Source organism: Salvelinus sp. IW2-2015, linkage group LG4q.1:29, assembly GCF_002910315.2.
Source record: "Salvelinus sp. IW2-2015 linkage group LG4q.1:29, ASM291031v2, whole genome shotgun sequence".
Taxonomy (NCBI): domain Eukaryota; kingdom Metazoa; phylum Chordata; class Actinopteri; order Salmoniformes; family Salmonidae; genus Salvelinus; species Salvelinus sp. IW2-2015.
This window is the reverse complement of record NC_036842.1, coordinates 43,866,327-43,871,689: the sequence shown is the minus strand read 5'-3', so window position 1 is coordinate 43,871,689 and position 5,363 is coordinate 43,866,327. Positions and strand designations below refer to the sequence as shown.

The following is a 5,363-nucleotide window of genomic DNA, read 5'->3' as shown; positions in this document are numbered from 1 at the left end:
CTTTCAGAATTGTTTGGTGAGCTACTCATAGGTGGGCTGCGAGCTTCTGGTAGCTCGCGATGGACCTGTTGTAGACCCCTGCACTGTTTCTGCCAACATGACCGAAAATAGCTTCTTTATATCAGGGCAGCGATTACTCACCCCGTACTGGAGGAATTCTTCTTCTTTAACAAGTTGGATGGGAAGGATTTACTCCAGACACCCGACAAGGCCCTCATCCCTGTCATTCGCAGGAGGAAAAGACGAAGATATCGTGGACGATGGTCCTGGTGCCGTGCCGTCACCGAGAGGGTAATCTACCTTTACCATCAGTCCTATTAGCAATGTACAATCAATGGAAAATAAAATAGACGACCTTCGAGCACTTATATCCTACCAACYGGACATTAAAAACTGTAATATGTTATYTTTCACCGAGTCGTGGCTGAACGACAACAATTAACATAAAGCTGGRGGGTTTCAAGCTTTTTCGGCAGGATAGAACAGCGGCCTCTGGTAAGACAAGGGGCGGCGGCCTATCAATATTTGTGAACAACAGCTTGTGCACAATATCTAAGGAAGTCTCAAGGTTTTGCTCGCCTGAGGTAGAGTATCTCATGATAAGCTGTAGACCACACTATTTACCAAGAGAGTTTACATCTATATTTTTCGTAGCTGTCTATTTACCATCACAAACCGATGCTGGCACTAAGACCGCACTCAATGAGCTGTATACAGCCATAAGCAAACAAGAAAACGCTCATCCAGAGGCGGTGCTCCTAGTGGCAGGGACTTTAATGCAGGGAAATTCAAATCCGTTTCACCTCATTTCTATCAGCATGTTAAATGGGCAACCAGAGGGAAAAAACTCTAGACCACCTTTACTCCACACACAGAGATGCGTACAAAGCTCTCCCTCACCCTCCATTTGGCAAATCTGACCAAAATTATATTCTCCTGATTCCTGCTTACAAGCAAAGCCTAAAGCAGGAAGCACCAGTGACTCGGTGAGTAAGAAAGTGGTCAGATGAAGCAGATGCTAAGCTACAGGACTGTTTTGCTAGCACAGACTGGAATATGTTCTGGGATTATTCTGATGGCATTGAGGAGTACACCACATCGGTCACTGGCTTCATCAATAAGTGCATCGATGACGTCGTCCCCACAGTGACCGTACGTACTTACCCCAACCAGAAGCCATGGATTACAGGCAACATCCAAACTGAGCAAACTGGCATGGGTCCTCAGATCCTCAAATGGTTCTACAGCTGCACCATCGAGAGCATCCAGACTGGTTGCATTACTGCCTGGTATAGCAACTGCTTGGCCTCCGACCTCAAGGCACTACAGAGTGTATTGCGTACGGCCCAGTAAATCACTGGGGCCAAGCTTCCTGCCATGCAGGATCTCTATATCACGTGGTGTCAGAGGAAAACCCTAAAAATTGTCAAAAACTCCAGCCACTCTAGTCATAGACTGTTCTCTCTGTTACCGCACGGCAAGCGGTACTGGAGCGCCACATCGAGTTCCAAAAGGCTTCTTAGCATCTTTAGCATACTGGTTATTGTTCGGAATTTCGGAACTGCCTGTTACTCAGGCCCAGAAGCTAGGATATGCATTAAATTGGTAGCATTAGATAGAAGTTTCTAAAACTGTTCAAATAATGTCTGTGCGTATAACAGAACTGATATGGCAGGTGAAAATCTGAGGACAATCCATCCTGATTTTTTTTTGTTGAGGTCACAGGCCATTTCAATGCAAGCTTATGGGATTTACAAATAGATAGGACACAGCTTGCAGTTCCTATGGCTTCCACTAGATTTCAACAGTCTTTAGAAAGAGTTTCAGGCTTGTTTTTTGAAAAATAAGCAAGTAGTTGTAGTTTTTCCAAGGTGTCTCTCATTAGAAAAGTAGTCTTGTRGGCGTGTGAATSAGGTGCGCGCTCTTCGTTATTTATCTTCCCTATWGAACATACTATTCTCCGTCTTAAATATTATKATTCATTTAGATATTAGAGTACCTGAGGATTAATTAGAAACATTGTTTGACTTGTTTGGATGAACTTTACCAGTAACTTTTTGGATTCGTTTGTATGCACGTTGAACGAGTGGATTACTGAGATCATTGGCGCCAACTAAACTGACATTTTTGGATATAAGAAGGACTTTATCGAACAAAACTACCATTCATTGTGTAGCTGGGACCCTTGGGATTGCAAACACGAGGACGATCTTCAAAGGTAAGTGATTTATTTAATCGCTATTTGTGATTTTGTGACGCCTGTGCTGGTTGAAAAAGTATTATGATGTGGTGCGCTGTCCTCAGATAATCACATGGTATGCTTCGCCGTAAAGCCTTTTTGAAATCTGACAAGCAGTTGATTAACAAGAAGTTAAGCTTTTAAATGATGTATAACACTGGTGTTATCAGTAAAAGATTAGGATTTTTGTATTTTGAATTTCGTGCTCTGCAATTTCACTGGATGTTGTTGTAGGTGTCCCGCTAGCGGTTAATGCGCCCAAACAGGCTAACCACTAGGCTACCTGCCACCCCAGGTTTATTCAGGAACGTTTATTGCGCTACTTTGATGTGTCAAGTGGGTGAGATGTGCAGTCTGTGTTTGACTTTATGAATTTTGAGATGTCTGAGTMTAACTTCATATAGAAACTCGTTGTCCAAACCTACGATGGCACAGCTGTAATGGAATGTATCTGCTATTTGTATTTACAGCTAAGTCCCATCCTGTTKCCTGATTTAAGAGGTGATGACTACTCCACTCCACTACCATTGTCAACTTTCTCCTGACATGAACTGAAGCCACGTCTCATGTGCCCGCTCATTCACTGGCACATTGAATGTTTCCCTTCCAAGCACTGTGAGTACCCTTATCAATATCCTCTCATTACTATATGTAGAGGCAATCACATACACAATCACATTATTACACATCAAAGATTTTACTCCTTGCTTGGACTAACTCATTCTTAGCTCTTTTGTCGAACTGCGTAGWGTCTTGTGTTATTGTTTTTTGTCTTCCCAGTCAAATCCTGTCCTGCACTGGTCAAGGCTCTGAACACCTCAACTTATGCCACATACCCTCATTCAATCACTGCTGTGATCCCTTTCCAACACTGTAAGTAGCCTTCTCATTCCCCTTCCCCATAATATTATACTATAAATGTCTTTATTAAATGCTTTAGGTTTAAATAACGAGTCTTTGATGATTTTTGAAACACACTTTGTGGTCTGCGTGCCTTCGCACCTGTACCGTGGGTCTCCCGTCCTCCTAAATTTACCAAGTCACCAGCCTCCACTGATATCAACTCATAGTCCAATATTGAAGTTGGAGTTAACAATAGATAGAGGAGGAATTGTACATCTAGTCCGTTTCAAGTTGCCCTTGGCTAGGACCAAAACATACATTTAAGCTATTAAAACCTTAAGAATGATACTATGTTCACATGGCTTTGTCTCTGAAACTATGTGAAGGACAGAAAGAGAACAAGTGGAGAAATTATGTAAAAATCTTCTCCACTTGACTCCTGCCTAGCCTGTAGGAAGGGGATACCTAATTGCTGTACTCAATATCTATTAATCTACAGGTGGCAGTACCTTGGTGCTAATCACCCTGAAAACACTACTGCCAAGACTACAGCAATATTAACACATCTCATCTCACATGAGAGAGAGAGAGAGAGAGAGATATGGGGGGTCCCTGGGACTTGCAGAGGAGTGCATTTCTCTTTAATGGGAAGCCAGTTTGTCATACAACGGTGTTTCTTTTGTCTGAAATGAAATCTCAGGTTCAATTTCAGCTCAAGGGTTGGAGATTGGCCACACATGCTCTCATTAGCTGCCCTGCTCCAGAAACCCTGTCTCTTACCATTTTCTGTCTTTCTTTCTCTCTTCCTCCAATCCTAACATTTCCAACACTTCAATGTCAATGTCAATTCAATGTCAATTTCAAGGGCTTTATTGGCATGGGAAACATATGTTTACATTGCCAAAGCAAGTGAAGTAGATAATAAAACACAAGTGAAATAAACAAAATAAAAACATTAACAGTAAACATTGCACACAGAAAAYTTCCAAAAGAATAAAGACAATTTAAATGTCAGATTATGTGCAAATAGTTACAAGTACAAAAMGGAAAATAAATATAAGGTTGTGTTTACAATGTSGTGTTTGTACTTCACTGGTTGCCCTTTTCTTYTGGCAACAGGTCACATATCTTGCTGCAGTGATGGCACACTGTGGTATTTCACCGAACAGATATGGGAAGTTTATCAACATTGGCTTTGTTTTCAAGTTCTTTGTGGGTCTGTGTAATCTTAAGGAAATGTGTGTCTCTAATATGGTCGTACATTTGGCAGGAGGTTAGGAAGTGCAGCTCAGTTTCCACCTCATTTTGTGGGCAGTGTGCCAGAGCYGTCTTCTCTTGAGAGCCAGGTCTGACTAGGCAGCCTTTCTCAATAGCAAGGCTATGCTCACMGAGTCTGTACATATTCCAAGCTTTCCTTAAGTTTGAGTCAGTCKCAGTGGTCAGGTATTTATTCTGCCACTGTGTACTATCTGTTTAGGGACAAWWAGCATTCTASTTTGCTCWGTTTTTTTGTTAACTACTTGACACATTGAAAATAATTATCTTTTTGTTTGTTCATGATTTGGTTGTGTCTAATTGTGTTSRTGTCCTGGGGCTCTGTGGGGTCTSTTTGTGTTTGTGAACAGAGCCCCAGGACCAGCTTGCTTAGMGGACCCTTCTCCAGGTTAATCTCTCTGTAGGTGATGGCTTTGTTATGGAAGGTTTTGGAATCACTTCCTTTTAGGTGGTTGTAGAATTGAATGGCTCTTTTCTGGATTTTGATAACTAGCGGGTATRGGCCTAATTCTCTCTTACTGAGATTTACTMTCAGGGCCCACGTCGGGCACAATCTGTTCAGAACATCTAGGTGTTGAAGGCCCTCATTGGTTGGGGACAAAAGCACCAGATCATCAGCTAACAGTAGACATTTGACTTCAGATTCTAGTAGGGTGAGGCCGGGTGCTGCAGACTGTTRTAGTGRRRTKGCCAATTCGTTGATATTGGRGAGGGCACCCGAGTGGCGTAGCGGTGTAAGGCACTGGATCTCAGTGCTAGAGAAGTCTCTACAGACCCTGGTTTGATTCCAGGCTGTATCGCAACCGGCTGTGATCGGGAGTCCCATAGGGCGGTGCACAATTGGCCCAGCTTCTTTAGGGTTTGACTGGGGTAGGCCGTCATTGTAAATAATAATTTGTTCTTAACAGACTTGCCTAGTTAAATAAGAGTTAAATAAAAAATATATGTTGAAGAGGGTGGGGCTTAAGCTGCATCCCTGTCTCACCCCAAGGCCCTGTGGGAAGAA

At 42.5% G+C, this 5,363-nt stretch overlaps 1 long non-coding RNA gene across 1 annotated transcript in view; it reads left to right on the top strand.

Moving 5' to 3' along the window:
- The first annotated feature begins 2,710 nt into the window (after positions 1-2,710).
- Positions 2,711-5,363, top strand: part of LOC139027542 (uncharacterized) — a 9,060-nt gene continuing 6,407 nt past the window's right edge. Inside the window, exons 1-2 of the long non-coding RNA XR_011479649.1 lie at positions 2,711-2,854; positions 3,020-3,112. This is a non-coding gene — a long non-coding RNA (uncharacterized lncRNA). The remainder of the gene's footprint in view (positions 2,855-3,019; positions 3,113-5,363) is intronic.